Source organism: Anastrepha ludens, chromosome 4, assembly GCF_028408465.1.
Source record: "Anastrepha ludens isolate Willacy chromosome 4, idAnaLude1.1, whole genome shotgun sequence".
In the NCBI taxonomy this organism is placed as follows: Eukaryota; Metazoa; Arthropoda; class Insecta; order Diptera; family Tephritidae; genus Anastrepha; species Anastrepha ludens.
Window position 1 is genome coordinate 131076673 of NC_071500.1, and position 23154 is coordinate 131099826.

At 41.6% G+C, this 23154-nt stretch overlaps 1 protein-coding gene across 3 annotated transcripts in view; it reads left to right on the top strand.

Annotated features, from left to right (window-relative positions):
- Window positions 1-1926: 1926 nt before the first annotated feature.
- Window positions 1927-23154, top strand: part of LOC128861247 (uncharacterized) — a 30738-nt gene continuing 9510 nt past the window's right edge. For all 3 annotated transcript variants that reach the window (XM_054099227.1, XM_054099225.1, XM_054099226.1), the window contains exon 1: window positions 1927-2517. The gene's annotated coding sequence lies outside the window, so the exon portion shown is untranslated. The remainder of the gene's footprint in view (window positions 2518-23154) is intronic.

The window sequence follows — 23154 nt, forward strand, 5'->3', positions numbered from 1 at the left end:
TTTACTACTAACTATGAGCATCCTACCATACCATAAGGAGAAATCACACAGGACGAGTCAAACTCCAAAGATGTTAGTCTTTATATTTTACCAACTGCATTAAAGTGCTAATTGCAAAGTGTACAACTATTGTTTCGCTCAAGCAATACATTATTTGTTGACATATCTATTGATTTCCGACAAGTTATTGTAGTATTAATTTCAAATAAATATTTATTTTAACTTACGCTCATTTTGATATTTAATTTCACAGAGAGGTCACACTCTATTAGTTTGAGTAAAGAGAATAAGATAGCTGTTTAGTGTTAGCTAACAAAAGTTTGTGAATAGCACAATCGTTAATGCAAATGGCAGTATTGTAGACAAAACTAACAAATCTCGAATCGTTTAAAGTTAGTGAATTGCAGTTCTGACCTTATTGCCGAATGTTCCTACTAGGCTGGAGTATTTACTGGCGCGTTAAAACTACATTACTGCGTTGAACAGCCGAGGGTATTGAAAATGTGCACACACACGCAGAGATAATTGGATGAGCAAAAAATTGAAACGCACCCTCTAAGCCCACGTCAGCGGCTGAGATGCTGAGCGCGCTCTTAAAATCATGGAAAAGGCTAAGTGCTTTATCTTCGCAGAAAAGAAAAGGGAAACACAATGCCAATGTCAATGCACACAAAAATAAAATCCGACTGGTTTGGGATCGTGCAGCTAGTGTAAAGAGTGTCGGGCAACTCCTGTTGATACGTTCTACATAATCGATGCTAGTGGATATTCTGCTAGATCCTGGCTTGTGATAGGAGTAGTTAAAAAGCGATCTATCTGATATCATCTGAAGATGAAATCCTTTGCTAGACCACTGCCTTTTAAGAAGCTATATTGGTCTCCGACAAAACTTTAAAGTTTTTTAGACAGACGCTGAGTATAGGGAGTATCTCTCCTATATTACTAGACGTGTAAAATGGTGTTAACCATCAGCAAACCCAATCAAATTCAACGACGCGGTTGTCATCGTAGGCGGAACCTTTAAGAGAAGCTCGTGGTCGAGAGGAGTATAAATATGCATTTTGGTAAATATGGCCATTCTCGTAGTGCAGCAGTTAAAACGGTTAATGGATTATGCGCACGACCGATACTAAAGTTGGTGACATTGGACGTCGAGTCTGAGAAAGGGGGAACATTGAGTTCAGGAAAAGGTTTTAACTGCGCGCCACACTGCCGTCGTCAACAGCCAGAATAATGACAGTAGTCGATTTGACCGTGTCTGCTCGTGCGCACGTCAACTCGACCATAAATTATTATATTTCAATGAAACTTGGTGCGAATATTACTCTTTGCCCAATGTAGTTTGGTATTAAAATTGGAATCATCCCACTATGAAAACAGAAATTTAGTCGGAGGTTTTACAATTGTTTGCCGAGAAGCGCCCGCTATTAGCTACGACGGCCATATCTGTGTTATAATAAAGCAAAATCATCCACATTGGAAAACATTCGACTTGATGAAATTCGCTCTCACTTGGGGCACTGCCCACCTCATTCAGATTCTATATACATACATACTGGCATCGGATAAAAACCACTCCCACTTTTTAAATGTTAGGACTAAATATCCGTCCATCTCTCTATGAGTTTGTGTGATTCCAACAATTATTCATTTTATTAAATAGGTTTTAATTTTATATTTATATACTATGTGTAATTATGTAATATAAATAGCAAATAATTTTTAATTTTATTAATTTAATCATTAAAAAATAATGAATACATGCCTACATCTGGTTTGACATTTCTCGAAATTCACTGTCATGAATGAAGAGCTTTTTTCTTTTAATTCTCCACGTGGTGAAATGTTTAGTAACTTTAACTGTAAAGTTTAATAAATAAACTTGGATTGGTTCTGTGGGGTATTCTCGTTTCGTTTCTATGTAGTGTCGAGCTGTTGACGTACTGCAAATGCCAACGAACAAACTTTTGAAAATTTTAGCTCCTACTCAGTTGCTTTTTGATTACTGGCTTAGTTTGTCGATTGTATAATTATACGGACAGTGAGTGTGTGTTAATGATAAAGAAAATATGAATATGAAACATGCTTTGAGTGGGATAGTTTAAAAGCATTACTACTAGCATAAGCGCGAGTACGTAAGCCAACAGATCATATGAAGCATGTCTTCAGGTGTAGGTGTTCGTATAATGGAAATTTCAGGCGTGAGTGGAACAGCGATATCTTGTTTAACGTGAAAATCACCGGCTCCGCATTGCATATATCCACTTTATAAATATATTCAGCTTTTATGCTAACATTAAACATGATTGAATATTCTACCTACTTCGAATATATAAGCTATATTCAATCGCCTTAAATATGTTACACACAGTAACAAATGAATCTATTGTATTAAATAATTATTTGAATGAACACGTCAAAAACACATCAATTGAAATTACTGACATGAAACGTATTATTAAATTGTATAAATTAAAGCTGCGAGACGCCATTCTATTGGAATGATTTAAATATCAGGTAAGTTAATAAGGTTGAGAAAGTTAATCTAGTTCTGCTCTGTTGTAGAATGCGATTCCAAATGCAAATGCATGTGTACATACATATACATATATGAATGTACACATGCATTTGCATATGAAAAATCGTAGTTTTCACAGTATACCTGCACACGTAATCAAATTAAATTTCATATGTATATTAGGAAGATTAGAAATGAGCTTGTTTTACTCGTACTATCTTTTGAAGTGCTTCTCACCTTCCTAAAGGTAACCGTCAAGCCTACTTCAGATTTTGCGCAACCACGCACACTATTACTGCAAACAAAAACGAATAACGAAACAGCAAATGCAGATGTATGTATGTGTAGGTACAAGCATGTGGATGAATGTGTTGTATTTACGTGCTTTCCAAATGCAAAAGAGTATGGAGAACAGTTAACTTAACTGCGATCTCCACATTTAGTTTTTATTTCCGTTCTCTGAGTTTCTAATTTCTAGAGCCAAGCTTTTGTACTAAGCGTCAAACTATGCGGAATAAAGTTGAATGAAAACATGCTTTATGGGGCGTATGCCGTAGAAAAATTTCGGCGAGAGATATTATTTCACACCTACTTACACATACTACTCGTTTGTACATATCTGTAAAAATATGAACAATTATATGTTTTCGCGTACATTAAAGTATGCATTATTTTCCAATATCTGATTTAGTTTAAATAGTTTTAGTAATGGCCAATAATTCAATTTGTATTCCTGTGTTAATAAATTCTCTAATGCATTTTTCGAACCGAGATCGACAAGCGTGCTTCCCAATTGAGAGGATTTAGATTTCTTTATATTTTGCCTTTCTCAGACTAAGTTTTTTTATTGGAATACTTCAAACGGGCAACAGGTTATTCAAGAAAAAATGATAACAAAGAAACGACGAAACCACGAAAGAGTACGTAAAACAGAGAGCTGGATTGGTAAGCGGCACAGCTAAAAGGCAGAACCACGCAGACACACATATGAACATACTCGTATGTATGTATGTATACACTGAGCCCCTCGCTTAGGCTTTGTTCTAGCTTATTAAATGTCCCAATTCTCTATTTCCATTCTCCAATTGGTTTCTAAATACGAGAATACTTCTGTGTAGAATTCATGCGGAGTACTTAGGTGCATGTACATGTATGTCTCATACGTAATCGTATGTAAATTAATGTTTACACTTGTGCATAACTATATACATGTATATGTATGTATATGCAGCCAAATCAAAAAGATAACTGGATATTCCCAATACTTGAAAAAGTAAGGCATACTTTTTGCTGATATAATTTTAATCAATAACTTGTTACCATGGCTCCTATTTACATATTATTTTATTTGTTTTCAAACTTATGCTCTTTAAAATAATTCAAAGCCTAATTATCTTTCATAAATATAAAATACCATGTGCAATAGCCATAGTGAAGAAATTTCATAATCCGCGAGGCCTGTTAGTCTGGTTTAAAAATGTTCCGACCCAGGGAAAATACATAGGTAATTTTAAAACAGGTTTTCTAGGTTCACTTTATATACAGATAATAGCATTTGGATTACATAAACAGATATGTTACATATGTAGTTATACATGCATATACATATATAAAACGTGTGTATATTATTTTGGTCATTATTTTTGTAAGATATTCTTACTCAGAAAGAGTCGAAAAATTGCATTCGCATATAGTTTTGTCTATTAAATTTATATTTTGAAAAGTGTAGAATTTTCGCTAAATAAAACAAGAAATCACCCAATAGTTCCGCTTTATTAGCTCGAAAGTTGTATAGTATTTAGTGGCGGTCCAATTTGTTACCACATTTTCTAACATCTCGCTAGTAGCCCTTCGAATTTTGGTTTCTAAAATGTCAATTATAGCTGGTTTATCCGCGAAGATCTATAATTTCACGTACCACACAAAAAGTAGTCCAAAGTAGACAAATCGTATAACCTAGGCATCCAATGACAGGCCTATTTCTTGAGATATGTAGTTCGACAAATAAAGTTCTTCATAACAATGCAATGGTTTCCAGCTTTACCGCACGTTGCAACGTCTTACTGATACCATTAAGCACTTAGACGCCAGGCATCGAATTTTTTTTATGCTTCTTTACATATATCTAACAATTCAAATTTTCTTAACACTTCTGCTTTTCTAAGTAATACACGTAATATCTTTTAAATCACCTTTTAAAAACATCTTTTAAACAATGCACTCATCTAAGATTAACACTTACAGATATGTGATTTATTTTACGCCTTGAACATAATTGCAGCGGACAGTGGACAACGGGCTGACGGGTACCCGCTGCCGAAATTAGAACACATTTAATAGCATGAAATTTATTTATTTATTTATTGTCTTTGAATGGATACATTCTTACAGACTATATTAAGCTAATGTACAATAGTTTAGTAGTATACTAAGAAAAGAACGATTTAAGATGATTGACTAAGATGCCATACGGCCATGTAAAATCAGCACCAGAAGAATTGAAAAACATATTTAAATCTGCACATGCCCTAGGAATCGGAGCATTCACCCCATAGTTGGTTCTCGAGAAGCCAAATTTAAAGGTTTCATACTGTCGGAGCCTCATATTGGGTATATTGGATGGAATTTTACTTAAAAGGGAAGGACAATCAATAGATCCAGAAATGATACGAATAATAAATGAGCACGATAGAATAGATCGTCTGCTATCAAGTGGTTTTAAGTCAATTAATAAACATCGAGAGCGGTACGATGGTACAGGTTCAGAAAAGTTTAAAGATCGGAGCGCAAAACGAAGAAAGACTTTCTGAACTCTCTCAATCCGATTAGACAGACCTATTTGGTACGGTCTCCAAATAATAGCGGCATACTCTAATCTTGATCTAACAAAAGCACAATACAATGTTTTGAGAGTGTGTGGGTTGGTAAATGCAGGACAATTTCGGCGAACGAATGCTAGCATCGCATATGATCGTCTTATGACGTGGTTAACATGGCTGGTGAAATTCAGCTTAGAGTCGAAAATAACGCCTAAGTCTTTAATTTCCTCAACGGATTGCAAAGGTAAGCCAGCAATATTATACGAAGTATGCAAAAAATTGTTTGATTTAGCATATTTTACGTGAAAGCATTTGCTAATATTTAGTGACAAATGGTTTAAATAGCACCAGTTCCGGACATTGTGCAAGTCGGTTTGCAACTTTTCAGAGTCCCTAACACTGTTAATCACCGCAAATATTTTTAGATCATCAGTATACAACAAGTGGTCTGCAAACGAAAAGCAAGAACCAATATCGTTAATAAAAAGTATAAAGAGGAGGGGTCCTAGAATACTTCCCTGTGGGACACCAGAGGATGCAATAAATGCACGGGATGTCGTATTATCAACGGCTACAACGCAGTGCCTGTTGGACAAATATGATTTGATCCACGACAAAAACATGGAGTGTATACCCAATGATGCAAGCTTCGACAAGAGTATTCGGTGCGATACTTTGTCAAACGCTTTAGAGAAGTCTGTATAAATTGCATCAACTTGAGATCTGTTCTGGAAAGCTGAAATGCAGTAATCATTGAAAATAGACAAGTTAGTGGCAGTGGGGCGACTTGCAACGAAACCATGCTGGTTGGTAGATATTAGGCCTTTGACAGCAAAATATAACTTTTCATTCACTGTTATCTCAAAAAGTTTTGAGACTGACGAAAGCTTCGAAATCGGTCTGTAGTTGCTAACATCGTTTTTATTTCCACTCTTAAATATAGGCGTAACGGAAGTAAATTTCCAGTCGTCAACAAAGTTACCAGAGGGCAACGATTTATTGAATATAATTGTAAGAGGCTCAGCGAGACACAAGCAATTCTTCAGCAAAATGCCCGAAAGGCCATCCGAGTCAGTTTTCGTTGTGGACTTAAGCTTCACAATACCCTTGACGACATCAGTAACAGATAGGCACAAAGTCCCAAAATTGAGAGGTGAAAAACTATTAGAGGGTAAACTAGAATCGGAGTCTAAGTCGGGTTCAAAATTAGAGCAGAAAAGTCAGCAAATAAATTGGCAGATTCTATGGCAGAATTTGCATATTTACCATTATAAAAAACATTGTTTAGCACCATTGAGCAAGACTTTTTTGATTTGATGAATTGCCAAAAGGCCTTCGAATCCGAAATAATAGTGTTTTCGAAATTCAAGATGTAATTTTTATATAAGAACTTGTTCAAACAGTTAAACTCTTTTAAATGGCATTGAAATTTTGAGAGGTGCATTGGGTCTCCAGACCTTTTATACAGTTTAGAAAATTTGTTTTTTAGATTCTTTAGATGCCTAAGCCGTTTGGTATGCCAAGGTGACTTATATACTTTCTTATGATAAACAGGAATGTGCTTGCACAGAATTCGGCGTGGACGGATTTCTTGCCGTTGGTTACTTTTACGGCGGCAAATAATTAGATTCATTTCTATTTTCTTCAACGGGTTGAAGACTCGGGGTTGCTATGCTCATCACTTGATGCAGGCAAAAAACAAGCAAACAATATTTATGCGATTTACAAAGAACACCCGCAAAATATCAATAGTTTAGAAATGAGTTTTTTTGTTTTGGCATAATGAGCTTCAACGAGTTGCTTCACAAACATAGCAAACGAAAAGATTTCAATACAAAATTAAATTTATTGCAATCACAAATGTGTTTAACCGACCGAATTTTCCGACGGATGTGGATCAGTTGATCACCACCCGCCAACCCATCACCCGCTGTCCCACTGCAATTTTGTTTCGGGCATTATGTATGTATGTATTTACATGCATTACATATGTACATACATGTCGGGGTAGTAGGATACTCAAATAAAACGGGCCATTGCTATACACTGCCAATTGGTTTTAGGTTTGAAAAGCTCTAAATTTTAGCCATATCAATATTTTTTGATTCGGAAAAATAAATTTGTTTAAAACTTAAAAGTATATTGTAAAGCCTCATATCCAAACAAAGCAGTTAATATTTTAATTATAGTATTTTGCTAATTTTAAAAAATATATTAACTTTAAGTGGCTAAAGAATCATCATTTACGAGCATTTCAAGTTGGTTTCATTACATTTGTGCATAGTATCTCTTTTCGCCTGCTTTCATTGGTTTTCATTATGCCTGCTAAACTAATTTTGATACTGAAAATCCATTTATTATGATAAGTTGCCGCGGTCTTCAATTTTTTTAACACCTTTGAGTGCTTAATGCTCTTCAGTTTCTTTTCGATTCGTCGTTATTCTTGTAACAGCGTAAACATTGCCCAATTACCAATTCGTTGTCGTTAATGTGTCTTTCAGCATGAAATTCCAGCCACAATTCCACAAACATAGATGCATATTGACCAAGAAAGTTTAAGGAAGATTTCTTTAGTTTCGATTGAACAGTGCAACTTTACAACAATAAGTCGCCTGTGAATTGTTTCGAAATTATGTGTTTGAATTTCATAATGTAAATTTTGATAGGTTTTCTGTTAAGCACTAAACTGCAGTTCAATAAGAAAACTATTAATCGTTCATGATCTTAGATAAAAAAAAATGTTTAAGCTAATCTTCTATACATTATATATAAAAATTCAGCCGTTTTTCGGGTTGTGATGAACTTTACGGAGAATGGCTCAACCGATTTTAACCAAACTTTGCCACATTGAAGAGACACATGTGGAGAAGGTTTGTGTTTTCAAATTTTAAGAATCGGATACCAGAGTCTCGAGAAATAGGTCAAAACGTGGACCCGGGTAACCCTAGGATGTGTTTGTACAATATGGGTAGCAAATGTTGTTGTTGTTTTAACAGCATAGTTAGCCCTGTCAGTGTGGGTATATCATCTGTCGTCTTCGTCTAGCTCATCTAGGGGTAGGCCCAGGAAACATGCTGTTTCGACGGGTTGGGTCCAGAGGGAGAGGGGGGTTAGATGAGTCTGATTAAGGGGGCATGTGAAGGGGTGGTTAGTGTCGTGCGGGGTACCTTCACATGCCGGACATGTGTTTGGTATGTCGGGGTCAATTCTGGATAAGTAGGAGTTTAACCTGCTACAATATCCAGAACGTAATTGTGCCAATGTTACACGAGTCTCACGGGGAAGCTGGAGCTCTTCATCTGCAATGGGTGGTGGTTGGACTCCGATTACGGCATTCACGGGACGGGAGTTCATGAAGGTGGTAACGGACTCCCGGTGAATGTCGTTTATTGACTGTCTGAATACTGTCCGGTCCAGTAGGTCTCGGTCAGTTTTGTCCTGGAGTTCGTCAGCGTAGTCGAGGAGGTGTCTCCTGACGTGCCTGGGAGGCGGCTCAGGCTCAAGCAGGTGTCTGCAGGGGTGAAACCTGCGGTAACACCCCAGCAGGAACTGCTTGCTGAGCAGTTTGTTGTGCTCCGCGACTGGGAGCATTTGTGCCTCGTTGTGCAGGTGTTGTATGGGTGACATCAGGAGGCACCCGGTCGCTGTCCGAATGGCGGTATTCTGACATGTCTGAAGCTTTATCCACTGCGAATCACTAGTGCCAGGCGACCAGACAGGCGCAGCATAGTTTAGAACCGGCCGGCCAATTGCCTTAAATGTCGAAAGCAACAGTTCTTTGTCCTTGCCCCAAGTGCTGCCGGCCAGCGATTTGAGGACCTTGTTGCGATTTTGGACTTTAGTGGCAATTGCGGTTGTGTGCGCAGAGAAGGAGAGCAAGCTGTCAAAGGTTACACCCAAAATTTTGGGGTTATTCACGGTCGGAATTGGTGTGTCGTCGACTTTTACCTTAAGGGACAGCTTGACCTCCTTTGTCCAGGTGGTGAAAAGGGTCGCCGTGGACTTAGTGGGGGAAAGTTGGAGATTCCTCGCAGTGAAAAAGCGAGAAAGGTCGGTGAGGTAGTTGTTCACTTTGGAACACAGGCCATCGATGTCATTGCCCGACGCCATTATCGTGCAGTCGTCAGCGTATGAGATCAGGGAAACTCCCGCTGGTGGTTGGGGGAGCTTCGAGATGTAGAAGTTAAAAAGCAAGGGTGAAAGGACACCACCCTGCGGTACGCCTTGCTTAATCTTCCTCTGCTTTGACATTTGATCTCGAAAAATCACTGACGAGTGCCGACCGCTCAGGTAGTTCGCGGACCACCTCTTCAGCCCTGGCGGGAGTGTCGACTGATAAATATCATCTAGTAGCGTGGAATGGCTGACTGTATCGAAAGCCTTCTTTAGGTCCAACGCTACTAGGACAGTCCTCTCGCAGGGGCGGTTTTGGTTAAGCCCGCGATTTATCTGGGCGTTTATGGCGGTGAGTGCCGTGGTGGTGCTGTGCACTCGTCGGAATCCGTGCTGATGTGGGGCTGGGGCCAGGTGGGTCGTGAAGAGTGGGAGTAGGAGGGCTTCAAGTGTCTTCACTACTGGGGAAAGGAGAGTTATCGGCCGATAAGACTCCCCTTGGTTGGCGGGTTTCCCAGGTTTCAATAGTGGGACCACTCTCCCTGCTTTCCACTTGTCAGGGATGATGAGAGTGGCCAGAGACAAATTGAAGACCCTTGTGAGGTATCCTACTCCCAGGGGTCCCAGGTGCTTCAGCATCAGCGCGTTAAGTCCGTCAGGGCCAATGGCTTTCGAAGATTTCGACTTGTTGATGGCCCCCTGAACCTCATCACCGGAGAAAGTGAGTGGCGCACTGTCGTTCGTCAGTTTGTGCAGCCTTCTGGTAACACGACGTTTGGTTCTGTCGCCCGGAGGATGCAGTGTAAACAGCCGGCTAAAATAGCTCGCGCATCTCTTCGGGTCCGACGAAGTACAACCGTTGAAGGTGATAGCCACCTTGTCGTTGTGTTTCGTCGGGTTCGACAAGGACCTAACGGTGGACCAGAGCTTACTCACTCCGGAGGTGAGGTTACAAGTCTTCAGGTGCTCAACCCATTTAGTCCGCTTATGTTGATTTACCAGTTGCCGGATCTCCAAATTGAGATCCCTTATGCGGGGATCCCCGGGATCGGCCTGGCGTAGGTGGTCACGCTCGTTTGCTAAACTGGCTGCTTCTGCTGGGAAGTGGGGACGGATGTCCTTATAACATCCAGCTGGGATGAAGCGAGCCGCAGCAGCTGTGAGCACCTTGCGGAATGCGCGTTCGCCGACGCGCACATCAGTGGGGATGGGAAGAGCGGCGAAGGTGTCCTCGGTGAATTCCGTGAAGCCGGCCCAATTAGCTTTTATAAAGTTAAAATAGGACCGGTGATTCGCGGAAACGAAATCGGCAGGTCTCTCGATCGAGACGATAATGGGCAAGTGGTCTGATGCAAGCGATAGCATAGGTCGCCACGTTATGCTATTTATCAGACCCGCGCTAGCTATTGTTAGGTCAGGCGAGCTGCTACAATTGCCCACTACCCTGGTGGGGGCGTCGTCGTTCACTGTGCTGAATGTCGAGTCGTCTATCTGCTCTGCCAATTGCTGTCCCCTACGATCATTTGGCAGGCTTGAATGCCAAAGATCGTGATGCGCATTGAAGTCACCTACAACCAATCGGTTTTCACCTCTGATGAGCGCACCTATATCAGGGTGATATCCTGCCGGGCAGCAGGTGACAGGGGGTATGTATATATTAAAAATTTCGAGCTCGGAATCGCCTGACCGGACAGCTATGCCTTGACATTCTAAGGTGCTGTCCCTGGGGTCGATTCCTTCATCGATAAGACGATACTGCACAGTGTGGTGGACTATAAACGCTAGGCCACCACCGTTGTCTCGCTCGCGATCGTGTCTGTGCACGTTATAGCCATCCCTGGTGATCAGAGATGACCTAGCGTGCAACTTTGTTTCTTGGACCGCAGCTATCTTGATACTGTGCCGGTTCATAAAGTCGACTATCTCGTCGACCTTACTCGTAAGTCCGTTGCAGTTAAACTGGAGAAGCTTGAAGCTTCTCGGTGAGGTCAGTGTAATCCGGGGGGTGAGGGACGCGTGGGGTTGTCTACGTTGGACCTGCTGTGCAATCCACTGTGGTTGTTGCGGCCTGATGGTGGTGGGCGGCCGCTCCTCCGGGGGAGGTAGTGGGTGCAGAGCTCTGCAGCAGGGGGCAACGTAGGCAGTTGTCCACTCACGGGTGGTGCGCAGGCCGGAACATCTCCGAAAATGGCACCAGCCATTGCAGGAATTGCACTGGACTGATACCAGATTCCGAGGTATTACGGTCTGACACACGGAACAGACTGTACGGGGGACCAGGAGCTGCTGGTTTGTCCCCGCACTGGGGTTGGAGCAGGAAGGGATAGGAGGGGTTGAAGGGGAGTTGTGTTGCTCCGATAGGCTCCTCACCGTGGAGGTGTGGGTTGTGGTGGCGGTTGGTAGTGCCGGCCTATCAGGGGGTGTAGTAGCCGTGGAGGCATCAGACGCCTGTTGGCGGGAGCAACACGTGGCCACATACCGTGTGGACCACTCCCTGTGCGACTTAAGGCCTGAGCAGGTCTTAAGGTGGCTCCACCCGTTGCACTTATTGCACCTAACCGAGGTGGAGTTCGGGTGGAGCCGTTGATGGCAGACGCAGCAGTAGAATACCTCTGGCCCAGGGTTGGATTCGACACCAGCCCTGAGGAGAAGTATTTGGAGCAGGTTAGCTGCGGGAGTTTGCTCCTGTGACGTAAGGGGTGGGGTGATATACGATACACTAGACAGGGCTAGTGTACTGGGGCGGCAGCCCTTGGTCGGGAATAAAAACCCGAGTCATTCCGGTAACGTAGAACCTCGTAATCTTCTATACATTATATATAAAAATTCAGCCGTTTTTCGGGTTGTGATGAACTTTACGGAGAATGGCTCAACCGATTTTAACCAAACTTTGCCACATTGAAGAGACACATGTGGAGAAGGTTTGTGTTTTCAAATTTTAAGAATCGGATACCAGAGTCTCGAGAAATAGGTCAAAACGTGGACCCGGGTAACCCTAGGATGTGTTTGTACAATATGGGTAGCAAATGTTGTTGTTGTTTTAACAGCATAGTTAGCCCTGTCAGTGTGGGTATATCATCTGTCGTCTTCGTCTAGCTCATCTAGGGGTAGGCCCAGGAAACATGCTGTTTCGACGGGTTGGGTCCAGAGGGAGAGGGGGGTTAGATGAGTCTGATTAAGGGGGCATGTGAAGGGGTGGTTAGTGTCGTGCGGGGTACCTTCACATGCCGGACATGTGTTTGGTATGTCGGGGTCAATTCTGGATAAGTAGGAGTTTAACCTGCTACAATATCCAGAACGTAATTGTGCCAATGTTACACGAGTCTCACGGGGAAGCTGGAGCTCTTCATCTGCAATGGGTGGTGGTTGGACTCCGATTACGGCATTCACGGGACGGGAGTTCATGAAGGTGGTAACGGACTCCCGGTGAATGTCGTTTATTGACTGTCTGAATACTGTCCGGTCCAGTAGGTCTCGGTCAGTTTTGTCCTGGAGTTCGTCAGCGTAGTCGAGGAGGTGTCTCCTGACGTGCCTGGGAGGCGGCTCAGGCTCAAGCAGGTGTCTGCAGGGGTGAAACCTGCGGTAACACCCCAGCAGGAACTGCTTGCTGAGCAGTTTGTTGTGCTCCGCGACTGGGAGCATTTGTGCCTCGTTGTGCAGGTGTTGTATGGGTGACATCAGGAGGCACCCGGTCGCTGTCCGAATGGCGGTATTCTGACATGTCTGAAGCTTTATCCACTGCGAATCACTAGTGCCAGGCGACCAGACAGGCGCAGCATAGTTTAGAACCGGCCGGCCAATTGCCTTAAATGTCGAAAGCAACAGTTCTTTGTCCTTGCCCCAAGTGCTGCCGGCCAGCGATTTGAGGACCTTGTTGCGATTTTGGACTTTAGTGGCAATTGCGGTTGTGTGCGCAGAGAAGGAGAGCAAGCTGTCAAAGGTTACACCCAAAATTTTGGGGTTATTCACGGTCGGAATTGGTGTGTCGTCGACTTTTACCTTAAGGGACAGCTTGACCTCCTTTGTCCAGGTGGTGAAAAGGGTCGCCGTGGACTTAGTGGGGGAAAGTTGGAGATTCCTCGCAGTGAAAAAGCGAGAAAGGTCGGTGAGGTAGTTGTTCACTTTGGAACACAGGCCATCGATGTCATTGCCCGACGCCATTATCGTGCAGTCGTCAGCGTATGAGATCAGGGAAACTCCCGCTGGTGGTTGGGGGAGCTTCGAGATGTAGAAGTTAAAAAGCAAGGGTGAAAGGACACCACCCTGCGGTACGCCTTGCTTAATCTTCCTCTGCTTTGACATTTGATCTCGAAAAATCACTGACGAGTGCCGACCGCTCAGGTAGTTCGCGGACCACCTCTTCAGCCCTGGCGGGAGTGTCGACTGATAAATATCATCTAGTAGCGTGGAATGGCTGACTGTATCGAAAGCCTTCTTTAGGTCCAACGCTACTAGGACAGTCCTCTCGCAGGGGCGGTTTTGGTTAAGCCCGCGATTTATCTGGGCGTTTATGGCGGTGAGTGCCGTGGTGGTGCTGTGCACTCGTCGGAATCCGTGCTGATGTGGGGCTGGGGCCAGGTGGGTCGTGAAGAGTGGGAGTAGGAGGGCTTCAAGTGTCTTCACTACTGGGGAAAGGAGAGTTATCGGCCGATAAGACTCCCCTTGGTTGGCGGGTTTCCCAGGTTTCAATAGTGGGACCACTCTCCCTGCTTTCCACTTGTCAGGGATGATGAGAGTGGCCAGAGACAAATTGAAGACCCTTGTGAGGTATCCTACTCCCAGGGGTCCCAGGTGCTTCAGCATCAGCGCGTTAAGTCCGTCAGGGCCAATGGCTTTCGAAGATTTCGACTTGTTGATGGCCCCCTGAACCTCATCACCGGAGAAAGTGAGTGGCGCACTGTCGTTCGTCAGTTTGTGCAGCCTTCTGGTAACACGACGTTTGGTTCTGTCGCCCGGAGGATGCAGTGTAAACAGCCGGCTAAAATAGCTCGCGCATCTCTTCGGGTCCGACGAAGTACAACCGTTGAAGGTGATAGCCACCTTGTCGTTGTGTTTCGTCGGGTTCGACAAGGACCTAACGGTGGACCAGAGCTTACTCACTCCGGAGGTGAGGTTACAAGTCTTCAGGTGCTCAACCCATTTAGTCCGCTTATGTTGATTTACCAGTTGCCGGATCTCCAAATTGAGATCCCTTATGCGGGGATCCCCGGGATCGGCCTGGCGTAGGTGGTCACGCTCGTTTGCTAAACTGGCTGCTTCTGCTGGGAAGTGGGGACGGATGTCCTTATAACATCCAGCTGGGATGAAGCGAGCCGCAGCAGCTGTGAGCACCTTGCGGAATGCGCGTTCGCCGACGCGCACATCAGTGGGGATGGGAAGAGCGGCGAAGGTGTCCTCGGTGAATTCCGTGAAGCCGGCCCAATTAGCTTTTATAAAGTTAAAATAGGACCGGTGATTCGCGGAAACGAAATCGGCAGGTCTCTCGATCGAGACGATAATGGGCAAGTGGTCTGATGCAAGCGATAGCATAGGTCGCCACGTTATGCTATTTATCAGACCCGCGCTAGCTATTGTTAGGTCAGGCGAGCTGCTACAATTGCCCACTACCCTGGTGGGGGCGTCGTCGTTCACTGTGCTGAATGTCGAGTCGTCTATCTGCTCTGCCAATTGCTGTCCCCTACGATCATTTGGCAGGCTTGAATGCCAAAGATCGTGATGCGCATTGAAGTCACCTACAACCAATCGGTTTTCACCTCTGATGAGCGCACCTATATCAGGGTGATATCCTGCCGGGCAGCAGGTGACAGGGGGTATGTATATATTAAAAATTTCGAGCTCGGAATCGCCTGACCGGACAGCTATGCCTTGACATTCTAAGGTGCTGTCCCTGGGGTCGATTCCTTCATCGATAAGACGATACTGCACAGTGTGGTGGACTATAAACGCTAGGCCACCACCGTTGTCTCGCTCGCGATCGTGTCTGTGCACGTTATAGCCATCCCTGGTGATCAGAGATGACCTAGCGTGCAACTTTGTTTCTTGGACCGCAGCTATCTTGATACTGTGCCGGTTCATAAAGTCGACTATCTCGTCGACCTTACTCGTAAGTCCGTTGCAGTTAAACTGGAGAAGCTTGAAGCTTCTCGGTGAGGTCAGTGTAATCCGGGGGGTGAGGGACGCGTGGGGTTGTCTACGTTGGACCTGCTGTGCAATCCACTGTGGTTGTTGCGGCCTGATGGTGGTGGGCGGCCGCTCCTCCGGGGGAGGTAGTGGGTGCAGAGCTCTGCAGCAGGGGGCAACGTAGGCAGTTGTCCACTCACGGGTGGTGCGCAGGCCGGAACATCTCCGAAAATGGCACCAGCCATTGCAGGAATTGCACTGGACTGATACCAGATTCCGAGGTATTACGGTCTGACACACGGAACAGACTGTACGGGGGACCAGGAGCTGCTGGTTTGTCCCCGCACTGGGGTTGGAGCAGGAAGGGATAGGAGGGGTTGAAGGGGAGTTGTGTTGCTCCGATAGGCTCCTCACCGTGGAGGTGTGGGTTGTGGTGGCGGTTGGTAGTGCCGGCCTATCAGGGGGTGTAGTAGCCGTGGAGGCATCAGACGCCTGTTGGCGGGAGCAACACGTGGCCACATACCGTGTGGACCACTCCCTGTGCGACTTAAGGCCTGAGCAGGTCTTAAGGTGGCTCCACCCGTTGCACTTATTGCACCTAACCGAGGTGGAGTTCGGGTGGAGCCGTTGATGGCAGACGCAGCAGTAGAATACCTCTGGCCCAGGGTTGGATTCGACACCAGCCCTGAGGAGAAGTATTTGGAGCAGGTTAGCTGCGGGAGTTTGCTCCTGTGACGTAAGGGGTGGGGTGATATACGATACACTAGACAGGGCTAGTGTACTGGGGCGGCAGCCCTTGGTCGGGAATAAAAACCCGAGTCATTCCGGTAACGTAGAACCGGCTGCCATGGAAATGATGGGTAGCAAATGGAAGCTGTTGATGATTTCTATAGTATAGAGTATTTTTCATACCGTTCCGTGACTAGGGTCTCGAGATATAGGCGAAAACGTGGACCCGGGTAACCCTAGAATGTGTTTGTACAATATGGGTAGCAAATGGAAGCTGTTGATGATTTCTATAGTATAGGGTATTTTTCATGCCGCTCCGTGACTGGGGTCTCAAGATATAGGTCAAAACGTGGACCCGGGTAACCTTTGGTTGTGTATGTACAATATGGGTATCAATATGTTGATAAGTGCTTCAATACGGGGTAATTTTCATACCTATTGATGACTAGGGTCTCGAAATATATGCCAAAACGTGGACCCGCCGTGTCTTTGCACCGAATTAAACCAAACTTACACACATTGTTAAGTAAGTATTGAAAATGGGTTTCGTAAAGTTTGGTTGTAATTCGGAACACCGGCAACGCGTACAGCGTTCTTTTGAACCAGCCATAATGTCGTTTACTTTTTTAACGCTTGGGGCGGAACTGAACTGTCAAATTGACAGTGTGAGTTACAATGTGTCAATATTTCTTTCTGATTTGGACGCCATAAGGAGAAGACGTAAGTGCAAAGTGTAAACATTTTTTGTGAATTTTTTTGGAGTGGATTTTGGAACAGTGAATAATTTCTTACGAAATTTGAGAATTTAATGTGAAATCCGAATGTTCAAATGAAATTATTGTATGTTTTGTGGATTTATTTTTTCGGTTCATATGCGATAAGCTACGATACACCATGAGTGAAAAAAATGGTAAAAAAAATGAAAAAACAAAAGAAATTGTTAAAGAATGCAAAAGAAGAGCACGAAAAGTGCGTAACTTTGATGAAAAAATTAATAGTCTTATCATGCAAATTGTCAACAATTTTGAGAAGAAAAGAGATGATTTAAGAAAATCACAACAAAATAAAATAATCCTGACCATGTGGACTTGGGCTTTTAAACACATATGCATCGAAAATATAATCCACAAAATTGAAAAAAAACATGTTTTAAAATCTCAGAATACCATAATTACAATCATGTTTATTACAGTACAAATGCCAAGACAATCACGTAATCATATTGGTCGTTCGACAAATAATAATAGGCGCATGAGAAATGCCCGGAATAACGCGACATCAGAAGAACGTCAAGAACAAAATGAAGTAGTCAAACGATTGATGAATAATGTTATCCAAGCAACTATTTTAATTTGCAAATTCAAGAATGAAGACGTTCTAATACCAAGAATTCCAATGATTCCACCTGAATTTCCATTTGAATTCAAGCGTTTGCAACTGCCCATTCGTCTAGCATTTGCAATAACTATCAATAAATCACAAGGGCAAACTTTAGAAATATGCGGGATGAATTTAGAAGAACCTATTCACCCATGGTCAACTATACGTTGGCTGTTCACGTGTTGGGAAGCCAACAACATTATATATTTACTCAAAAACAAATAGAAAAACAAAAAGAGGTTGTCTGTAAAGTCGGTTTACTGACGATAGTTTAACGTGACAACGTCATAAGAAAATATTGATGGAATGGTTGCAATTTTCAAAACAAAATTTTAATTTTATTTGTTTGATAGATATTTTGTATGGATATAGAGGAGGAGGTAAATGGAATTGCAATGGAATAGGTCAAGTTAAATTCATGAAAGATATCTTCAATTTCGATTGTGCATCAGACGTTAATAAGTCAACAACACTAAGAGGCACCATCATCGATTTGCCTTTTTCAAGACACTTTACACTCGAAACACTCCCTTTCATTTCCTACTTTTTTTATCATCGTCCTATTCTCAACAGAAAAATGGTTCATTACCATGCACACAGGAAGAAGGCATATGCAAATACAAGTATGTGAATTTATAAACCTACATATGCGCATATACATACATATAAATGCTCACTCAAGTAGGACAGAGCCAGATGTCGAACGTTGCCGAACGCGGGGGCAGATTGTGCTCTTTGTCGATCGTTCCGCGCTCTCGCTTGCAGTTCAAGCACATTAGCTTACATTTGCTTGCGTACGGAATAGATTCGTATATTTGATATGTCCATATGACTTGTGTGCATCTTTACATATAGATTTGTTCTTTTTGAAAATTGCGCGAAATTGTATATGTATATGCATGTTTATATATAATACATATATTAGTATACAACATATCTTATAAGGTATATGGTAAATATTACCATAAATTTTTTCCTTCATATATAATAAAAAAATTAATAATAATAACATTAAAACAACAGGCATTATTAACAAACTTGGTTTTATTTTAAATTATTCAAGTAAATCAAATTAATAATAATCAATAGGAAGGCATATGCAAATACAAATACGTGAATTTATATATGTACATATGCGGATATACATACATATATACGCTCACTTAAGTAGGAGAGAGCAAGATGTCGAACGTTGCCGTTCGTTTGCTTTGTTCGTTCCGCGCTTTCGCTTGCAGTTCATTCAAGGTAACGGCAATGAGCAAGGTAACTACAAATGAGCAAGGTAGCGACAAATGAGCAAGGTAACACTAATGAGCAAGGTAAGACTAATGAGCAAGGTAACGACAAATGAGCAAGGTAACGACACATTTTTTCGTGCGTGCAGCCGGCTAAATCGAATTATAAGACGTTATCACGTCAAAAATATTGTTTATGCCAAAGCGCTTGAATAAAGAATAAAGAAATAAATAATATGAAAACCATATCTTTTCTGTTCTAAACCATATCTATTCTATTTTAGTGTGCCCAGCGAAGCGGGCCGGGTTTGCTAGTCACAAAATAAAAGATATTTTCTTTTATCGAAAGTCCCAAGATATGTTTGTTAGTCAAGTACTGCTTATGCTTAGCCGGGAGCACAAACACAACCTCTACACAGGATGTAATAACGGAATCAACTTAATCAAACCACTTTATTTTCTTCCGTTCTGTTTTTAGGAAAGATGATACTTATACAGAAGTTTACAAACATTTACATAAATACATACATATATGTGCCTGTACTATTTTTAAATTTGCTTCTACCAAACTAGTATTTCTTCGTCACGATAATTTTAGGCACGGTAGTGATTAGACAAAATGTAACTGAAAGCTATCTGAAACCTCACCCAAATTTCTTGAGAATGGTAATTTCATGTTCCTGTGATTATTTATGTTATTGACGTCATCAACTCCTTCATAACGGCCTAAAAGACACGAAAGTTGAAAACTAAAGTTAATTGGAAACATATATATGTGCACATATACATATACATACAAGTGTAAATACGAATGGATGTACACATTTTTTGCGGAGCGCCAGGTCCCCTCTTTACTAATATATATTCACCTTGCCACTGGGCCTCCACTATAAAACGAGGGAGAAAAATGCAAGGTTTGACGACAAAAGCCGTGGTAAATAAATATATCAGCACAATATACATGCACACACACAAGTATCTACAAGTGAAATTTTCACATGGCGCCCATTGTTTAGTAGAATGAATAAATTTAATTTGTTTTAATTTTATTCAATAGGAAAACCAATGGGAATCGTGCTTTCTAAATAAATACACTTTGTAAGAATTGGGAATTTTGTATGTGCCAGAGTGTGCCTATTAAGTTTATTTCAAGAAACACTAATTGTGATAAAATTCCTCCCATCTTGAGAAGTGATATAACGGTTTTAATCGTTCAAACTTAGGTAGTGATTTCCAAGATTATCACTACTAAAAACTACGTCTATTGTTGTTATACTCGTATTTGATATGTTTTTCTAAAAAATTTAGAAAAATTCCTTCAGGTAAGCTGCAAACAAAAAAATGTTGAGAACTTCTCAATTCCCAATAATAACTACAGCATTAAAGATTGCATGTATTAAATTATTTTACATACTATATAAATACATATACCGATAATCTGATGCAATGCCTATGACACATTTTAATGCATGCAACTCGCTCGGCATGCATTACAACCAGTTGATGTGCACCAATCAAATTCCGCAATATAATACAGGTTTAATTTTGTGAGTCCGAGTATTTGGCAAGTTGGCATTGCCAGTTTGTGGTGCGTGCCTTGAGAAGCCTTTTTATAGGACAAATACACTCGGAAGTCTGCCATTGCGTATGGAGGGACGACCTTTTTCTACCATTTCGTTAAAATTTCCACATTATTCAATTGCATATACAAATCCAAAACTTTCACCTCGTTGACAACACTTGATGGAGGCAATAAGGAGGCAAGCGCCTATTAATCCATTACATGTATCTACATATGTATGTCTTCATTGTCACAATTTTCCATTATTATTTACCCTAGCTGAGAAAAATGTTCATACATACGCAGTGCATTACAAACACATGTATCTATCTACCGGGACTGTCACAATGGGTCCGTTGCGGAACGCATTTGACTGACTTGACGTGTAAAATGTACCTTGATGCCACACTGCAAATATTGCCGCATATAAACCATAAAAACAGATGGTCTTGTCGTGGACGCAAAATTTACATTTCGTTGTGTATAAGCAGGTTTTTGTTGGTTATAAAATATACAAGTATTATAAAATTAATGCTAATGGAAGCGGAAGAAGGTTTTAATAGAATTTATGATAGTCGTAGACGGTGGGTGCGACGAGATCGAGGCTCACATTTATTTTTTAGGGCAACTTAGTTAAGCCTGTTTCTATACTCTTTCAAGCTTTTATCGAAAAGATAAAGATGCATTTGAATCGACTCAATTAATTTAAATTGCATTTATTTTTGTATTTAATTTGTATAATAAAAGTAACCATCGATAAAAATTTGCGCGATACAAAATGGTTCTACATACTTTAAACAGTTGGCATTTGCACCGCAATTGCCGCATGGCAAAATTAGACAGTTGCCAGTTTTTATGCATTCTGGCTTGGTGTACGGCATGTATGTGGCGCTTTCGACTCAGAAACAATCTATTTAGCTGTCAGTGAAATGAGTTGCCGCAAGGGTCTCATTGTAACGGACCTATAACTTCAATAGAGCGGATATACGAGTACTCTGTCTGTAGTAATGACTTCTTGTTCTTTCCCCTTCAGGAATAAGATGGAATTACACTTCAACATTCAAAGGCTAGAATTTCTGAAGTTTTACCATTTTTAAGCATACCAATGCCAAGCACCGCCGTAGCCGAATGGGTTGGTGCGTGACTACCATTCGGATTTCAGAGAGAGAACCTTGGTTCGAATCTCGGTGAAAGACCAAAATGCAGGAAAAGTTATTTTCTAATAGCGGGCGCCCCTCGGCAAGCAATGGTAAACCTCCGAGTGTATTTCTGCCATGAAAAAGCTCCTCATAAAAATATCTGCCGTTCGGAATCGGCTTGAAACGGTAGGTCCCTCCATTTGTGGAACAACATCAAGACGCACACCACAAATAGGACGAGGAGCTTCGGCTAAACACACAAAAAGGGTGTACGCGCCAATTATATATATATATATACAATATATGCCAAGCACGCGACATACCAAAGTTGAACAAAATAAGTAAAATTTAAAATTTTGTTTTCTTATTTTTATTTATCGCCAGTGTTCTTGCAGCATTTCGCTTAGTACGAATGGAAAGATGTACCGATCTGATGTTTCCAATATACATATTAGCATTAACCATGAGGTCTAGAATCCGACAAAAACTGGAACTAGTAGTTTTCCACTGCATCTGCATAAAAGCCAAATAAAAAAAACTTAATATGCCAGGTTTTTATAAATGCACTAAAAAGAAGAAAATAATAATAATAGAAATAGTCTTGACAACTTTTACAAACAAACATACAAACATTTCATTATTGATTCAGTTTGTAATTACATATTTACACATGGGTGTGTGTACAGTTTATTTCTTTCGGCAATATGGTGACGACAGCAATCATGCGTGTAAATGTGTTCTCAGCAGTTGTGTGTATGTATGTATGTATTTGTAAATAAGTGCACATGCTTAAATGTAGTGGGTTTTCATTGTTGTGATTTAGGCCATTTGATTATTCGGTTTATTGGTAAACGGGTGAGGGTAGTGCACGCTATTTACGTATAACGTACCTTACGAGGCACTGCTGATCACTTCAGGCATTGGGGTGTTTATGATGACAAGAAAGATCAGTTTTTGAGTAGGTAGCAATTACATTTTTAGCCTAAAAATTATGAGTTTATTTGACATTTAGAGCAATGTAAGTATAATATCCATCTTTAACCTATATGGAAATGCTATACCAAGAGGAAAAGCGATATATCATATCACAAGGGAAAACATTCAGTTTTTCCGGAGGCTAGAACAAAGATTAGTAGTTCGCTAAGCAGTTTTCTAATGAGTGAGAATCATAATATAAGAATTGATTTGACACTCAGCTGTCTTGCAGGCTATGCATGAACGTATTTATATATGTCGTATGTACATTGTAAAAATTGTTTCGTACATATGTTGCCATGGTGAATGCTAAGCCAAAGAAATGAAGTGCGCTATGACAAAGGCCCATGAATGAAAAGCAATAACCTGCCCATTTAGGGATTATGCAGGTGGGAAAAAATGTAGCTTACCGAAGCAGGCTATGAATGAAAGTATGTATGTAGATTTTTATATATCATGGAATGCTACATTGACATACATATGTATATGTATTATACATATACAAAACCAAACAAGATATGTATGTATGTACATACATATTTGCATATATGCATTGTCGATTTGC